Source organism: Halyomorpha halys, unplaced genomic scaffold, assembly GCF_000696795.3.
Source record: "Halyomorpha halys isolate HHAL.00 unplaced genomic scaffold, Hhal_1.1 Scaffold262.1, whole genome shotgun sequence".
Lineage (NCBI taxonomy): Eukaryota > Metazoa > Arthropoda > Insecta > Hemiptera > Pentatomidae > Halyomorpha > Halyomorpha halys.
This window is the reverse complement of record NW_027109480.1, coordinates 226,058-246,250: the sequence shown is the minus strand read 5'-3', so window position 1 is coordinate 246,250 and position 20,193 is coordinate 226,058. Positions and strand designations below refer to the sequence as shown.

Here is a 20,193-nt window from a genome sequence, read left to right as displayed (position 1 = left end):
TTTTATCATGTCACTATGTCACCTACAGCAAATTTACTTGTTGTATATATGTGTATACAGTTGTAAATATCAATAAATAGATTATTAAAAAAAAATTCCTAAAAACTTTATCCAAATCCAACCTTACTTCCACCGTTGGAAAGTCGAATTTCCACTCTTCCATCTGTATCAATATCATTTAGATTTTATTTCTTCATAATGAAGAAAAATTAGTTTCAAATAAATAAAAACATTTTATTTTATATCTCCACTTGTAATTTGCTTTACCCGACACTGGTTTGATCTATTTCGTGGAGTTTAGATGGCACTGAACCACTCATACGTTTCGTGTACATTAACAACATCATATTTAATTTGTTGCATTTTTTGTCATTTTCGAAAAAAAAAGTCGAAGAAATAGTATTCCATTTTTTAATAAAAGATGAAATATAAGGTTGTAATAGTTATAAATTTTTTAAAAGAAGTATTTTTCCATTGATTTATTTTTTTTTTTAAATATAGTTATTAAGAAATTATTTGAAAATAAAAGTGAATAAAACTTTTTTAATGAAATGCAGACGAATAAAAATAATTAAACTTCAGGATTAGTAAAGAAATAATTACATATAAATTATTATAAAAATAATAGAAAAAGATTGATAGTATTTTAATAAGGAAAAAGATAAATTCAGTTTTTTAATTCATAAAATATTTTGAAACATCATTCTGAATATGTATAAATAAATATTCTGTATGATTATTTTTAATGTAAGTTCTAGGAGTAAATATTATTATTTATTACTTCTATTACCAAAAAAAAAAGGTTTTGATTAACAGTTATTTAAAAAATATTTTTATATTTTCAAGCATTGAAAATAACAGGTATATAAAATCATTAAAAAATATTTTTAAATCAATGTGGTTTTTTGACAATTTTTTTTGTTTATCTTATTTTAAAAAATAAAAAAAGTAATTTAAAAGTGAAATTAGTTCAGTAAAATCTAATACCAGATATGAATTTAATTATAAGTCCAATGAAAGATAACAAGCACTAATGAGTATTCTTATTTGTTGGAGTTGTTAAGTTAAAAATTTTAATTATATAATAATAAAATATATAAACCTCACGACCTTAGATTTTATTATGTTTTTTTCAATTCAAAGCTTCGGGCTGTATTTTTTAAAAATTTGTTCTTTGAGAACGATAGAATTTTATTGTTGGGAAATGGGACAAACTGTTAGAGGGTAAAAACAACCCTAACACTGTGAGAATATCATATAGGAACCTTCAGGGGCAGGCAAACAACGCCCACAAGCCCTAACTGCCCGCATCTATTATAGAGCTGTCAGTGAATTAGGGAGCAAATTTTATCCAGAAATTTATCTCATTCATTTTTATCTTTTTTTTTTCTCTCTCTGGTGATTTAAATGGAAAACTAGAGAGTGGAAAATAACTTAGTTAGCACATTTTTTTCCCGTCATTTATTTTCCTAAGGATTTGTAGGTGTTTGTTTCAGTTTATAAAGAAATATTTCTTGAAACGAAGAACAAAAGCACAATTATGGCATGAGGCAACTATTTGTTATTGAAACAATATTTTTGGGTTTTGAAAATTTGAAAGATTCAAATAAAAAGTAATACAATCACTTATATATAAAATAATATGCAATCACCTCAGGTAAGCATGATTCTTCAGATAAATTTTACAGAAAAAAGTCTTATGGAATTTTAGTGATTTGTATAAACGAAAGGTCACTTATTTATTTCGCAAATCAGACCAAGCGGTGCCACTTTTACTATCGATTTTTTTTTCTTTTTTTTTTTTTAGGATTTTATCAAATTAACTAACTGTAATTTCACATAGGTTTTATTATTATTGAAATAGTTTGCTTGAAATAGGTTGCCGAATATTTAAAAAAATACTTCCTCTAAAGTAACTTTAAAATTATTTATTTGAATTAAATAACCAGGTATTAATTGCTAGCAGTAATAATTTATGGATAAAAACCAAATATTAAAAAAAATTATAAATAAATAAAGGAGAAAAAACTAGAAAAAGATTGAGATGGATTCGAATCGGAAAAAAACGAGATCGCCCCATAGCATTCTGCCTTACATTAAATTTTCGTATTCTAGGCAACAACACAATTCATATTCGTAATTCCAATTTCGTGAAATCAAAAAATAATTAGCCATCTCTCATTGTTGGTAGTAATGAGCAATGAATAAATATAAAATATGAAAGAATTTTATATTATTATATGAATGAAATGTATTTTCATCCTGAATAATAAATAAATAGCTATTTCGAAACATAGAACACTAATTAACATATGACACGTCAAAGTAGGGGCGGTCTTACATGTAACAGTTTTTATTGCGAGAAGACTTCTTCTCTATGTGTAAAGGGAAGTATGGTCTTAAAGTTGTTCAAATTTTATCTGTGTTAGGACCGAAAATCAGTTTTGATTAAAAGATCTTGGTTAGACATCTCTGAAAATGTGTCAGCAGAAAACTTTGGATACTTTGCTCTGGTACACCTGTGCTCATTTGCGGTCCTAAGTTTTCTGATCTTTTGGCCTGATTGTATATAATTTTCAATATCATTTAAATATAATACTAATTTCAAATCAATAATATATGTATATACATTTCAATATATGTAATTTGAATTTATTTTTATTTCAAGGAAAAATGTATATAGAGTTTGATAAAAGATAAAAGTTTTTTTAATAGACCACCTATTCAAACAAAACTATTTTATTTTACTCTTATACGTTTTAGTTGCATTTTTCTTTGTTTGATGTTTATAATGACTTTTAGAAAGTAGTGCAAATTTACCTCACGGATCCATTAACAGTTAACAACATAGATAAGATAACAAAAAGGTGTAAACTAGCATTGTTTTTTTCTTTCATACTCTAAGGAAACTAAATTATAGATTATAACTACTCTGACAACTTATAAATGGTTCAAAAATACCGAATAAAAAAAAAAAATAAAAATGGAATTTTGCAATAAATATAAATACAAATTTAAGTAATAAAAATACGGGAAATAAAATATGTAAACAGTTCACGTGCAATCAACAAATTATCACTAAGTTTGAATAGAACCTTTAGAAACTATGATGTACCCGAGTATTATTTCGGATATAGACCAACAAATAAAATTATTTAGTTATATTATAAAATGGAGGACAAAATTAATAAATATAAAATTGTGGGAGTGGTTTGTAAAAACTTTGCCGGAGTATATTATGGGAACAGAATTTATTACTGTATCAACGATTACAAGAATAAAAATAATCCTAAACATAAAAAAACTGCATTTACACTGAACTGAGAAAAGGACACCATTTTGATTTTCAAGATAAAGTTACAATACTTTATAAAGAAAAATGCAATCAATTACAAAACTGGCACGAAAAATTTAAATGTAACATCTGCTAAAATGCTAAATAAAATGAATAGACAAAAAAGTTACCTTTATTTCAACACCAAAAATAGTTAAATAAAAAGCTCAGGAGAATAAATATAAGAGTAATAACAGTCTCACTGAGAACTGTGGATAGGTACGTAGGAAGTATTTAAGTGGTGTAGAATTTATGTAACCAAAATTTTTTAATTATATAACAGGTGCAGAAATAGAAAAAGAGTCACTAAAATTGTTGATATTTTTTTTTCTTTTTTCACCTATTTATTAGTTTTAACTTATTTAAATGTTTTTAAATTTATTAACTAGTTTTTTAAAAACTTGTTTATTTGTTTTTTTAATAGTTCTACAGCTGTGGCTATTTTATTTTTAATATATTTCTATTTATTGATAATTTCGTTTAATTTGCATAGAATTTGCGTCACAGATTGTGTTGCAAATAACTGAAGAAGGGAGACAAATATGAGAAAATAGCATAGATAGGGCTGAGAAAAAAATGAAAGAATGAATAAAATGTGAGAAGATAAAAAAAAGGATAACAAAAACATATATTGTCTTTAGGTTACAGTTAATTATTGTTTGAAAAGAGAAAAAATAGAAAACATTTTTAATATGTTTGATTAAAATAGTGTTAGTGTTTATATATTCCAATCATGGATTGATAAATATGTTGTGTGTTTTGTAATAATTTTAAAAAAGAATTGCATTAAAAAAAAGAAACAATATAGTTGTCTAAAATAAATTTTAAAAAAGTCCAAAATCCAATCCAAAGTAACTTCCATTGTCTTCATCAAGTTCCATTGTTGTTTCATTAAAATACATGCATAATAAAAATAATTTTAATCGGTTTGGAGTTGCAACAGATTATTTACATTTATTTTAATCTCTCTCTTTTCCTCGGAGTTTTTCTATCGTAGTTTTCTCGCAGAAGGAAGAATGTGGTTTGAAGCACAGTGACGCAAGCTGAGCGTGTGCTAATGCCATTATTCCAGGCGAGGTAGTCTCACCCGTCCCAGGGCTCTTCAACATTGTCTACTCGAGGGCTACGCCGTTTGAATTGGCAAGCAATAGTCTCCCAGTAGTCGAAATGACAATGCATCCTTCCACAATTATGGGAAAGTTGAGCGAAGTTCATGCTTTTTTTGTCGGAAGTGCTGCGGTTCTGCTTTAACTCTAATTGGTTCATGAAATCCCTAATTGGTTTCGGATATGAAAAGCTAAATGTATACGATGAGAATATTTATTTCCCTTTGTTCATAAACTTATTTTAAATCATATTTAAAATGTATTATATTGTATAAGTATTGTCATTATCAATATTATTTAATAAGGCAAACATGATGTGTGCCGTTTATTTAGAAAGAGGCATAAGTCCATTCAAGTTTAAATTGAAAAATATAATTAAAAGATAACATAGTAGAATAATGTTTTTGAGCTTTCAAGGGTGTCAAATTTATTATTGCAATCAGCATAAGTAACATTATTTAAGAAATAATATGTTTTTATTGGGTATGAATGGACTTACGCCACTTTCAAAAACAATGAAAGGACGTTTTCAATTCTTTTTTTTAAGCACGTGTAGGAAAAGTGAATTTCCCTTGAAATATAAATAAATGGATAAACTTTTATGAGGGAGCGGGATAGCTCAGCGGTAAGGCACCGTACGACTTAAACCATGGACCTGAGCTCAAATCTGCCTGTAGCAGATAATTATTTATTCTGTTACTGTAGGTGTGAGTCAACCCTTTGGGTTCGGGAGTCGTACGTGGTACTTTTTTACAAAGTACTGAACCCCTGACCCTTCATGGGTTGTAGCGGTATATATTTTCTTTTTTTACACTTTTATATCATAAAATCAAAAATATATTGAACTTTTATTCTTTGTTAATTATCCCTTACATTAAAATTAATATTTTTTATTGATTATTACCTACGATGTGCAGGTGGAATACAATATAGTTAATTTATTATTAAGTTCTTGTATTTTAGGTTTGTGAATGGTATCTTTTTTTTTATACTGGTACCAACCTGATAAAGTTTTTTGGTCTTCCCCGTTGCGGTAGACAATCTCGTGTTTTAAATGGAGCATCCTCATTCATTTTCGTTTTGTGAGAAAACTTATATTGTCGTTTTGTAAGAAAACCCCTTTTCAAAAAAGTCATCCAACATATTTTAATTGGGAACCAGTTTGTTCTTTTTTATCAGTATTTTTTAAGCCTTTTAAAAGGCTCATTTTTTATAATAATATTGTAAGTAAAGCAATATCAATGACCAAATAACCTTCTTGCACAACCGTTGGTCTAGAAAAAGTACTTCCTTACAAAGTAGTGCTTGTGTTGCCTGACCCTTCATGGGTTGTTGTACAGATTTTTTTTTTTTAAATTTTATATGTATATAACGGATGTAAAATTTTTGTTTGCGTTTTTAATATTTATTCTCTACATCATGTTTCAACTTTCTCATTTTTTCTTCAATTTTAGATATTCCCTCGCAAATATACCGAAAAAGGAATTCATACCTAAAGAAAATACGGCAATTTTTCGATAAGTAAAATATTAAAATTTAATTGTGTAACGAAACAGGTTGGAATAATATAGAATATTATATTTTATTGAAAATTGTTATTGATCATTTTGTCAACAGTTTGAATTTTTTTTTTCAACTGAACTGAATATTTCCTCAGTCAAACCAGTTTATAGGATGGGAATATTACAGAGGGAATATATAAAGTTATATTAATCGAGGTATCACACAGTGGTGCTCATATGAAAGTGTGAAAGGTGTGTGTTAGACATGTTTCATAAAGCCGCTTTCAACAATACCTTTCAATGTGCTTCGTTCATGGAAATATATTTCCAATTGTTGCCTTTTTTTTATTCTTTTTTTCCCCTAATTGTAATACTAGATTTTTATACAGTTTGAGAGAAATGGAGATTTTTAAGCCAGTATTAGTGGAGTTATTTCTTATTTCATTCTGAACAATACAAATATTTATATTTTTGAGTGATAAAAATTAATTTTATTATAAAAATTATAGGATTCCAGCATATTTAATTTTGCAATAAAGCATTGCAGCCTCAATGTCCCAATAATCAAAACTGTAATAAGCGCATATTTTATTTTTAAGTTAATGTTTGTGTGGTATTTAGGCACCGACCGATAGATGTCTTCCATTCGTCCACTTTGAATGAACTTTCTTAATGAATAAATTAATAATGTGTTCAGACTGAAACGAGAATGTATCTTTATGGACAATTGTATGTTGCTTGCTCCTGAATTGGTTCAACAAAAGATGTTTATAGGTGCACACCAAACAAAAAATAAAATAAAATAATACTTATAGGATTGGCTTTAAGGCAAAATAAAAAAAAAATGAAGATTGTTTTTCATCAGTATTATTTATATGTAAATATTTTGGTTTTTTAAACCTCATTTTTGGTTCATTGTTATTTTGAAAAATTAATTATATTTATAGGAACTTAACAATTAATTAAATAATTATCTAAATTTCAAAATATCCATATCAATTACAGCTATGCAGCCCCCCCTAGTAGCAACAAATTATTATGAAATGGTATAAATTTATAAGGTTTTTTTAACCTCATTTTTGGTACATCGTTATTTTGAAAAATTAATTGTATTTATAGGTATTAAACAATTAATTCATTAATGATCTAAATTTCAAAATATCCATATCAATAACAGCTATGCAGAGCCTAGTAGCAACAAATTATTATGAAATGGTATAAATTTATAGGTTTTTTAAACCTCATTTTTGGTTCATCGTTATTTTGAAAAATTAATTTTATTTATAGATACTAAACAATTAATTCATTAATTATCTAAATTTAAAAATATCCATATCAATTACAGCTATGTAGACCCTAGTAGCAATGAATTATAATATAATTGTATACATTTAAAAGGTTTTTTTAACCTCATTTTTGGTTCATTGTTATTTTGAAAAATTAATTGTATTTATAGGTTCTAAACAATTAATTAATTAATTATCTAAATTTCAAAAAATCCATATCAATAACAGCTATGCAGACCCTAGTAGCAACAAATTATAATGAAATTGTATAAATTTATAGGATTTTTTTTTTATGCCTACTGTTTTCTAAACCATTAGTACATTTATTGCAATGACAACATAAAAAAACGTTAGTTGAACAATTATTACATATATTATATCATTTCTATTATGAAGTAATAATATATAGTTAATAATAATAATATGTAGTATATAAATAACGTTAAACTATTAAAAATATATATTGTGAATAGGTTTACAAAAAAGGTACCTCCTCCAGAGATAAATTATAACTTTTTTTATTTCCAGAAACAATGTTTAGTTTCTTTATGAATGATAACATTTTCTAAACATTTAAAAGGTGGAATAAAGAGTGGATTTAATTTTTTTTTTTCTGCTCACTGTTCGCTTCTAACTACAATTGCATTTATTGACATACTAAAAAAAGTTAAATGAAAATTGTATACAAATATTATTTCTATAATGAATTAATATGTATATGTATGTATAAATATGTATATATTGAATTTATTCTTACATGTTTTTAGATTAAAGAATGTCCATATACTAACAATTCACTCAGTAGTATTAAAATTAAATGTTATGATAATCATTGATATTATTTAAATAACATAAAACGCATATATTATATATCAATATATTATATATTAATCAATATTTAAGCAATGTAAAATTTGAAATACGTGTTTTGTGTTTATTGTAATGAGCATTTTGTTAAGTATTGAACTAGGGAATAGATAAATAAAAAGAAAATTACTTACATTTACAAGGTAAATATCAGAAGAACAATCCGTTCCTGTTAACAAAAAAAAAAAAAATGTAAATGGAATTATTTAAAAACAAAATTACCATATTACTTAATTTTTTGAAGCATTATGTTCATATCATTTTGTTTTCTTTCATATTTATCTGCACTTCCAAAATTAAACACATTTTTGACGAATAATACAAAGATTGGTTTTTTTTTTTCAATGAGTTATTAGTGAGGATGTGTTTGATAAAATTAAAAAAAAGAATTGTAGAAGTATAAAATAAAAAAAAAGATCGACGATGAACTTCGATTGTCGATCAAATATCAAAATATTCGGGTTTTGTAGATACTTGTTTCATACTTATTGATCAGAGTTGTACCTTTTAAGAGATACTGTGCTAAGAATTTATTTTGAATGTATTCTAGGGGTGAAATTCATCCCGTTATAATTTTTCGCTTATATTTATAAAATTAGTTTTGCTTCTACAACAATTAATAATTATTAAAATGAAAAAAAATACAAACATAAATAAATTCTTGTAACGTTCATTTTACTTCTATATTTCGTTGACATTATTCTGAAAAAAGAATTGTATTCTATAATGTATTTTTCACAATATTGGGATTAATTTTTTAATCACGAGTTACCTTAATTTTTATTTCCAGTCTAAATTCTAACTAATAAATATTATAAGTTCATAAGTTTAGAATGAATAAATAAGTGTCAAGTTGAGAATAGGCGAACTTATTTGATGGAAATATATATATTTTTGAAGCATAAATCATTTTAGTTAACTTTTTGTTAAACATAAGTAAAAATTGCTATGGAATTATATACTGTTCTCTTCCTTTGCCATAATTATGGTAAAACGAGTTAAAATTGTGGCGTGAATGGCGAGATTAGGCCAAAATGGAACTAAGCAAATAAGGGTTCTCAGATAACTTCTTATTGAATTTATTAGTAATACTAAACTCTTTTAATACCACATATAAGACTCTCAATCTTTTCAACAAAAAGTTTTGGGTCTCATAATATAAAGAATTCATTTTTTGTGGGAGTAAGTTATATATTTTTATTCACCTACATAAATATCACTGGTCGAGTTTTCGTTACTGCGTCTTTCTTTTTTCTTTCCATTGTTTATTATGTATTATTATTACATTATCATGTAACGATATTTCCCGTCGTACCTTTTCTACCCTGAAGCGTTTAAATTACCTACTTCCTTTTGAAACCCGCAGGCTCCTAGTTACTTCCTTAATATTCCCCCACTTTGACTATTGAGTTGAAGTGACTTTACCCCTCCTCCGTATAAATATTTCCTTGCTTCCTTTCTCTATCAAGTCATCCAATCCCGCCGTCCATCGTACATCTTAGATATCCTTCAATTTAAGTCCTCAGTGGATTCCCGCAATACCCGCTCACGGCCCTCAGACTTATATGCAACTGCCCATCGAACCGGGAATTTCTATTCCCTCCTTTATTCGGAGTTCTAACACCCTTCCAATCTTCAAATCTCGTATCTTTGACTACCTTCTGTCCACCCAATTCCGGAAGAATAACAATTGAAAGTTTCAAAAAAGCTTTATATATTTTCTGTATTTTATGTCATTTTTTTTTCTTTTTATTTACTATCAGAAGTCATTTTATGTTTTATGATATGACAAGTGGTTTCATTTTATTTGTTTTATCATTATTTTATATATTCTGTTAATTATGGTTGTTTAATTGTATATTTTTAAATTCACTGTATTATTTTATTTTATGACATCTTGTAATGTCATCTCTATTTTTTAATTTACTGTAAGGCTCTAAAGCCTAATTTTGGCGCCTGTAAATTATTCTATCAATCCCAGAATAAATAAAGATTATTATTATTATCATTAAATAAGTTCACTTCATAGAGTAAGATTGTGACAACCTATTTGTGTACTGGCAGTGGCATTCCAACTATTGAAGTCCTGGGCGGATTTATTTTGAAGAGGATTTATTTTCCCCTCCCCCAAAGAGAAACGAATTAGACCATAAGAAACGAATTCAATGCTTAGTGTCAAAATCGCTTACATACTGAGCAGCTTCTGGGGAGGGCCTTGCTTGTCTTCCATTAAAATATTGCTCAATTGGTCTCTATCTATTGCTTTTTTTCTCTCTCTATCTTGAGACTTCTAAAACTTTTAGGTCCTTCTTAAGGTCTTTTAGTCAGTGACTTTGTGGTCGCTTCACTCTACTTTACCAATTACAATACTACGCAGCAATTTATTCGACAATCTTATTATTAGAGCATCTTTACTAAATGGTCCAGCCGTTCGTACAACAATCGAAATGTCTATGGTACATTAAAGCTTATCTTTTTGTTTATATCTAATCAACAATCGATTATTTCATTTTTATCAGTCATCATTTAGAAACAGAATTGCATCTCTAGTGTGGTGTAAGATATACTTTATATAAAAAAGGTACAGAAACTAAGACATACTATATACAATACTACCTAAAATCTTTTCTCCTAGAGTTTCCTCCGACACTAAGTGGTGAGTAAGTTAGAACTCGAGATGGGGGTGTCGGATGATAAGCGTGTCTACGTGGGAGGTTTTCATGAATTTAGAATGGATAGAGTCAAGGTCTGTGTGACAGTTTCTCATGTTGCATATAACATGGAGAGTACCCCCATACGAATTACAATTCCTTTTGGGGGGTGGGAATATGGTTGAGGTTTCTATTGCTGTTCGTGTGTGTGGTCAATACTTAGACTATTTATTTTAACATTTATATTAACAAACAAGGATATTTATAAAGTCATATGTTACTGCACTATAACCACGTGAACGAACGTAGCTTCGATCAACAGAAAGCTAGATTACTGACCAAAGAGTAATCTAGCTTTCTGTTGATCGAAGCCAGTTTTTCTTCTGTGTCAAGATGGGACAAATGGAAGACACTGTTGTTGACACTGGGATAACCAAATGATGACTACATAATACCGGTTAGAATTGAAATAAACCAGGCGACTCATTGGCATCGAAGAGGGTGGGAGGCTGCGGTTGACAGCTCACAACTCATTTGTATGTTCTGATCTAGGGGGCTGTGGCTTCCTGCAGTGTTCCCTGCAATACAGTAGCTATTTCCCGCCCCACCACAGGATATTTGGTATAAATATCAAATGATTGCGAGGAGGACAAGTATTTCAAGAATGAGGGGAGTCGTCCATCTTTCTGAGCTCGATAACAAAACGAGAAATTTCGATTAACATTTTTGTTTTTGCAATGGAACTAACCTTCAATGTCATTAAATATGCACAATTGTGACTATTCTTTATTAAGTAATAGGAAGTCTGTTGTAACATAAATAGTATATTTGATTGTTGAGGTGAAATATTTATGATTTTAAAAAAAAATAAAAACAGTTAAATTTTTGCAACGTTTCTGGGTCTTGACCCCTATACTTAGTTTATCAATTTTTTTTTAATTCCATCATTTTATTATTAATGTAACTAAACTTTATCTTCACAACATTTTTTAAAACAATGGAAATATTGTGACTATATTAACTTATTATTAACGCGAGCCGTTTCATAATTTAAATTTTATTGACTTTTTTTTATCTAACGATTGTTCTTTTGTTAATATTATATTCCATATTTTATCATTATCTAATTTTCTATTAAAATGATTATCAGATCTTTGCATTTATTATTAAAAACAAATATGCTGCTTTGTAACGTTCTGTTAATGTTTTATTTTGTGTTTTGTTATTTAATATGAATTGCATTCCATGGAAGAGAAGACTTCCAGAATTTGAAACGGAACAGCCATACTGCGCTTGCGCCCGGCAGGTTTTTTATTAGTTTTGAATTGTGTTGGGACAAACTGTTAATTTAGTACGAAGTATTGCATGAGTAAAGTGTAGCTGAAATGTTTATCACGTTATTAAATCTTCCAAATTTGTTTGAAACGTTCTAAAATATTTGAAGCGTATATAGTATCAGTTCCTATATACAATATTGCGAATTGAAAACAAAGAAAAAATTTTAATTATTTGAACTTGTTGATTTAGAAATAAAACATTTTCTGGAAAAAAATGAGTCAGGAGAAGTTAAATGGGATTTATTTTGAATAAAAATAATTTCATTAAATTCGTTAAAAAAATTGCTCAATTGCTCCGAAAACATGGATTGAATGAGAGAAAATAATTTAAGATTTCGTAATTCGTTAAACTAAGTTTATTTTAACGCGTCAGTGGTTCAGGTAAAGGGTTAACAAATGCATATCTATTTCTTCAAGGCTTCCCTGACCCAAACTCACGGATGAATCAGACAGTAAGAATAAGTATCTACTACACCGCAGGTTTATTAGTATGAGGTGTACTGCATAACCATTTATAAAGGCAGGGCTGCTTCTAAATAAATAAAATATTTCATATAAAATATATGTTATATTTTACATATTAATATCATTAGACATGTATAATTTTAATATAGTAGTCTCAAGACAATGAAATATTATTCCTGTAATTCCACATATGTATTTAACGACACTATTATATACAAACCATAACTGCAAGATCCTATCTACACTGATAGAATAATTTTCCGAACCCATCAAATAGTTGCTCCATTTTTGTATGATAGGAGAATGCGTAATCGGGGCTATAAGAAAGTGAAGAGGGGATCTGCCAGTCTATTTTTAGAGAAGAATTCTCTGAAATCAACAACCTCCAGCGGATGTTTTTTGGAACTGATCTTCAAGTCTGAGGCCTCAGCCACTCATTGCACCAGACAAGAAACCATTTTATCACGAGAGGCAATCAATTCAAGTTGTCGTTCTTGGACGTGTAATATTTCTTCATCATTGATTAGAGGAAAGTCTGGAAGCCTGGGGAATCGAAATTATTAAGGAACCAAACACACTATGTAAGTAAATGGTTTTGTCGGGTGCACACCCCCCCCCTTTCTGAAGTGTAAACAAATGCAATTCAGTTGCGGCCTAGGCCCAGAGTAATAACACGTAATTATAAGATTTATTTCCGTCAAATAAAATTATTGGATCCCATAAAATTTTATTTGGAGTTTATTAAGTATACGTTTATTGTTTTAATTTAAGATTATAACATCTTCGCCTTGTAATAAGGAGTTTGAATAAAAATACAAAAGGCGATAAAAATGATCATAAAAAGAAATATGAAGGAAAAGGAACTAAAAAACATTCAGTCTTTTTTAAGAAAATCGAGAGACCGAGAGCATTATCTGTGAAGAAACATTAGAAGAAAAGTGGATTCAGTGCTGCGAATGCAAACATTGGGCCCACGAAGATTATGTTTATACTGTAAGTAAGTTAATAAGTATTAACAGTTTTTTTGGACATTTTTTTTTTTTTATTTTATTTCTAATTTTTATATTTTCTGCTTGTTAAAGAGGGGATAAAAGGAGAAGTATCAGGTTAAAGGAGAAAGTATAAATAGATATATAAATAAACAACGGGGGGAAAAATTGAAGAATAATGAGGAAAAAAAGGATTTAAAAAAAACATGTATTATAAACTTACTATATTATGCATTATATTAATTAAAAAAAAAAACATGCCTAACTAGGTATTTGTATGCCGTGTATTTAGCAACACAATAGAGCTAGGCAACACTACGTTTTTGAATAAATCGTTTCTCTCTTTCTACCGAGAGTAATACTTTTAGGTAATTATTTATAATAGATACCTCCGTAAAAGAAAATAAGTAGATAAAAAGTTCCCTTACAACCCATGAACGGTCTGGAGATCAGTAATATAATACATTAAACATTTTTAAATTATCTATTTATTTTTAAGCATAATTGGCCTACGAGTGGTAAAGGTAGGCAAGATGATAGTTTTGCCATTCATTACCATTAATTGCCAATTATTCTTTTTAAGTCAAATTGGGTTGAAAGAGAGAATATGAAAAGGGAAAAAAAAAGGAAAGGATAAAAGGGGAAGAAAGAGAAAAAAAGTAAGAATTAACAAAAGAAAAAAAGTATATAAAGAAGAAAAAAATCATCAAAAAGGAAAAGAACCAAAGCGACGAAAAAAAAATCATATTCCATTATTATTATTATCATTATTATTATACTATTGTTACTTGTTATGCCAATGTTATCAACCCAATGAAGTTGGGCAGCACATCTTTGTCGTTTTTAATAAAGTTTTCCCCCTTTCCTGGATACTAATTCGAAATTGAAAAATTAAATATTATTGCCACTGTGGCTTGTTGTATGTACCCTGTCTGGGAATCACTGCTGTCCCACCACGACAGCCTGGTACTAGTTTCAAATTCAAATTTAAATCACTTCAAAACATATGCAGATGACACATGTGTACTGTCTGTAAATAACGGCCCTTCTACTGCATCACAAACTCTACAGGCACACATAACAAGAGTAGTTTCAAAACCGGAGAATCAAAACAAAACCCACCAGATCACCATTACTCTACGTCGTAAACCTCTACCCTCCAGTACTCCAGTATTTTTTTTCAACATCCCATTAACGCCTGTTGAACAGATTTGCTACTTAGGACTTTATCTTGATAAGAGACTAACTTGGAATCCTCATACAAGACTGGAATTACAAGAAACTGCTCATAGATTTCGTTTTCTACAATACCTAACTGACAAAAGCTCTAAACTTCCCATTCACTATAAAAAACTATTATATACTATGATAATCAGACCAATTTGGACATGCGGGATTGAGCTCTGGGACTCTACCAAACCATCGAATTCCTCCCGTATCCAATCCTTACAATCCAAAATCCCCCGTAAAATCCTTGATGCTCCTTATTACGTATCAAATAACCTCATCCACAAAGACCTTAACATCCCTTTCGTTGCAGATTTGGCCCGAAATAGATATGGGTCTTTTCATTCCAAACTCCTTACCCATCCTAACCCATTAGTTCTTAATATATCATCCTTAACAATTTCCGATAATCCTCCAATATGTCTAAAAAGAAGATGGCCACGGGAACTTCTAATTTAAATTAATGCTTGAAGTACCACAAAAGGGTGATTCCTTCCTAAGATTTTCAAGCGTAAATGAAACATTCCTCATATTTACTTATTGTATTTTTGTACAGTAAATTTAAATAAATAAATAAATTTTTAAAAAATCACTTCAAGTGGTCAGAAAAGAATGAATAAGAAATTGTTTAAAGCAGAAGTAAATCTAAAAAAAATATATAGAAAGAAATTGAGATTTGTCTTTTCGTTTTTCAATTTATGATCTCCTAGACGAACTATATATAGCTGATATTTGTGTACGTTAATATAAATATGTGTAGACACATTTCTATCGTTCCGGGTCATTGGCTCTGATTGGGCATATATCGATCATAACGCTTTGCTCCTTGTCAGCCGCACCGGCCTAACGCGCCTTGATTGAAATGCTCTGTGTTGATTATGGATGGCGTTTGCCGCTACAGTTTGATAAGGGTTTCCCTTCTGTTCGGCTATTGATGTTTCCGCCGGTATTATCCCTCAAACAATGGCTAATAGTGGGCGATATTATTAAGACAAAGCCCTGGTATTGCTCGCTTTATTGCCAATAGTAGTCACTCTTATGCAAGTTTATCTATTTACACTAGCGTGTTTAAAGATGGTTTTGTTATCAATGAAAGAAACGATTCAATTTTAATCTGCGGCTAAGTATTAAAATTAAAAAAATACAATAAAAACATTTGTCATCAATTAACATGTTATCACATTGTCTTTGATGGGTTCATTTCCCATTTAGTTTGACTTCCATTACAGCAAATAGTATTAACAGGATATGGCTAAGATCCATAGTTATTTTTTTTTTCACTATGGTAGAAACCAATATTTCAACTTTATCACTTTTCTTGAAGGAAATTTTTAAAACTGGATAAAAACTTTCGACATAAGAGTATTTTTCTATAACACAAACACCCTTTTGTAGTGTTGGCCTTGCTCAAGCTCCTCTCCATCATCAAACAGTAGAACAATCTCAAATTCACCTTCAAACATTTTCCAAATATGCGATACCACGACTTAAAAAACAACATTTATTTATAATTATTATTATTATTTTATTTTGTTTTATTATTATTATTTATTTGTACTATTTTTTATTTTATTATTTTTTTTTTTAATTTATTGTACAATTTTGGTATGAATGCGATCATTTATCACTATTACTTATTGTCCGAGTTGTGACAGATTCTAGTACTTATCAATAGATAAATATTATTGCTGGAAAGAAACAACTTAGGAGGCATTTGCGAGGTGTTTGGAGCAGTAGTCTCGCCGACCAGCCGGTAGTCACTGATGCTCTGACACTCCGCCGCCATTGTTGAACCAAGTTTGTGTTGGAGCTGGCTTGTTTTTTGAACCCTTCGCCGACTCGCTGGCAGTCGTTCTCACCACTGTGCAGTCAACGTTTGTTGGAGTTGTCGGATTACCTGGCGCTCTTTCTCACCAACTCGCCGGCAGTCATTCTGACTCTACATTCTTATAATTATTATCGAAATGGGCATATCGACCTCTCGACCATCAGTGAGTGACTATTTTTCTTTTTCTTCTCTTTCATCGAGCTTCATATTTTTCTGTTTGCTCCAAATTAACTGAAGTTAATTAACCTATTATTTTTTGCACAAAGAAACATTTTGTTAGTTTGCACATATATATCTAAATATATTTTTTTTTACTTCACTCTTCATTCTTTTATTTTTTGTAACAACATAACAGTTCATTTTTTTTGTTTATATTTTAATTTAATTAAATTTGCATATCACTAGGAAGGTTATTTTTTTATTATTTCATCTTCTTCATTATTTTTTGTTTGATATTTATTTAGATCCTCCATTTTATTTTTACCTGAACAAGCGAATATTCAACTCTGTGGAAGTCGGTTTTTCCCTAACGAAACACCCCTCGCCCCAACGGTATTATTACACGATGTTAGTGCTACATTTTCTTTCCCTGCAAAATTCCGTTGCTTAAACGTATCGGCATTCAGAAATCGAGAGCGGTCCAATGTGTACTGCTTGGCACAAAGTTGAATCATTTTACAGTAACGGTAATATAAGAATAATTACCAGATATGAGGAATTTTAATATGATAATAATCAGTAAACACTGAGTTACAGATTATCTTTCCTCTACAGGTTCTAGAACAGGAGGGTTGAGGGAAAGTTGGATATTGAATAGTTAGCCTAAATGCAGTTGAGCACCGAATGTCCCCACTTCCCTCTATCAATCCTCTCTAGTTGGTGCTTTATTTATCTATCCCCAGCAAAGTTATTTACGCTTTTACTTGATTAAATTAGAGATTTAAATTCTACTTGTTTATCCACTTCTTTTTACCCTTTAAACCAAATTGAATTATCTCAGAATGATTGCCTTATCCTCATGGGGTATTAACACAATTATCCCGTATTGTGGAACCCCAGAGATATATGTTTTTATTATTAGAAAAAGAAGTTACATAGAGAGAAATGTCTATCGTCATCTAAATTTAAAAACAAGATGAAATTAAAGATTGTTTACTTAACTTAAATTACGTATTTACAGATTTAAAAAAAAATCATTTGAAATATTTTTAATGAATTTAACTTCATTATATAATAATATGCACATCACCTATATATTATGTTTTGAATAAATTTTAATCATTATCTCATTTATGATTAAAATAAATAAATTTATAATAATAGTGACGGCCACTTTTAGGTTGATTGGAGGTAGAATCCATATTTAGACACCAGATCAGACAAGCGAATTCTTCAGAACAGACTGAGTGTCCTGTTAATTGTTAATCGTCAATTGAACGTTTTGGTTTAACATTGCTGGTTCTTAATTATGGATTTGAAATCAATTTAAATGCATTTTAACACTTTGTAAAAACTCTATGAAATTTGTATTAATTAAATATTATAATTAATTTTCTGAAGGAAAATAACTTATAAGCCTTGTCCAAAATGTTGGACTAGTTATAATATTTTTTTTTTCGGCCAAGTTCTATTCCTATACTGCCTAACCATGATTGGGGGTGAAAGTTTTTCATTTTGTGGGACCGCGACTCAATGAAAAAAGTCGACGCTCCTGGCCGGATTCGAACCGGCACCGCTAATAAATAGACATCAAATTGGTAAGACTGTGTCTTAACCACTGAGCTACGGGCGGTCCCTTATAATATTATTATATATTATTGTTATGTGGAGCGGATAACTCAATGGTAAGGAATTGTGCTACTAACTCCAAAGACTCGGGTTAGATTAGGGCTGTAGCAGATAATTATTTTCTGTTTCATCAGATGGCCGAGCGTGATTATGACCAAATCACCTCCTAGCACAACCGTTGGTCAATTAAAAGTACTTGCTCACAAAGCACCTCTACCCCTTTATAGGTTGTTTGTAGCGGTACAGTTATATATATTTTTTCTTTAATATAATTGTTGTATACTATTTTTTTTTTAAATTATTCAATTCAACAACAATACTTTAATGCCCATTGATTCGTAAATGGCAAACGTGTTTATGATGAAAATATTGAATTCTATATTCTCAGACATAGAACTCATAACCGCGGCCGAAAATATTTTGACCTCGGAGACTGGGTGGAATCGTCTAGTACTAAACACAATCCAACCTGTTTACCGGAGCTAGTAGAAGTGCTATCAATAAGGGTGGGTCGAGAACTGTAGTCCCTGTCATTCTAAAATATTGCCTCAATTCTCTTGAGGACAAACAACCCATTTCTCGTATGGTCCAATTTCGTCCGAGCGGAAAATCATTTTTACATTCTTGATCTGTTTATCCTGTAACGTATTCTGTCCCTTACTTGAGAAAGTTGAGTCGTTTTAAAATATAAAGTATAAATACAGGCGTTGTTCCAATAAATGATCTAAAATTAAGATAGAACTTTATCTATTTTATTCAAACATGATGATGTTCAAGGAGTAAATGGATGTTGTAATAAGGGAGAGGTAGCTTACCAAATAATCAAATTTGGTATTTTTTACTCAATTTAATACTCAAAATAAAAATTTTTTTAAAAGGATTTTCCAAGAAAATAGTGGTTTTTTTTTCCTCGTCATAAAAATCCAGTTTTTTCCACTATGACTTATCATTGCTCAACATTTGTCATCAATTTCGGAATATTTTTTGGATGAGTTTTCTATACGATAGAAAATCATTTTTTGGAAAATAGAGCTTCCTTAGGCCATAGCATCCAAAGCAAAGTGAAAAGTAAAAAATAAATTGTTATTATCTATATAGAGTAAGTATCTATAAATAATGAGTTAAGATCAAAGAGCGAACTAGAGGATTTTCAAAAATTACTTATACTTATATATATACAACACTAATACCTACAATTCATTTTTCTTGGTTTTACTATTTCTGATCATATTTATAAGACTTTTTTCAGCTTTTATAACTCCAAAACGGTGCCTCTCAGTAAAACTTCTTCATATACAACATTAATAAAGTTTAAAAATTAAATCTTTAAAACCCATGAAAGCTCAGGGATGCAGTAATTTGTAAGGAAGTACTATTAATAGACCAAAGGTTGTACAAGGAGGTGATTTGGTCTGAATAACGCTCCACTGCCAGATTTTTACCCACTTTTGAGGCTGCGTGGACTCGGAGGCTGAGGGGACCATTTTTTTGGAACAAATTTAACATCTTAGGTTCATTATATATTTTATTATATAATATTAATATATTAAAATTTGAAACAGAATTTCGGAAATTTAAAATAGCCTTTTTCATTGTACAGACTTTTTTCAGTAATTATATTTAATTTCTTGGCAAAGTTGGTAAAAATCGATAGCAGAGATTGTATTCCTAGACCTTAATGCTAGGCACACATTCTACACAAAATTCAATATTCTTCAATTAATTATAGAATACAGTTTTCGGTGGAGGGCTCCGTTTAAAAGTTATAGACCATATACTAAAAAAGTCCATATATTTAGGGATGTTGCTGTGA

At 29.4% G+C, this 20,193-nt stretch overlaps 1 protein-coding gene across 1 annotated transcript in view; it reads right to left on the bottom strand.

Moving 5' to 3' along the window:
* Ca-alpha1D (Ca[2+]-channel protein alpha[[1]] subunit D) overlaps window positions 1-20,193 on the bottom strand; it is a gene marked incomplete in the record, with an annotated part of 380,374 nt that overhangs the window by 194,259 nt on the left and 165,922 nt on the right. The window contains 1 exon segment of the mRNA XM_067047658.1: window positions 8,230-8,264.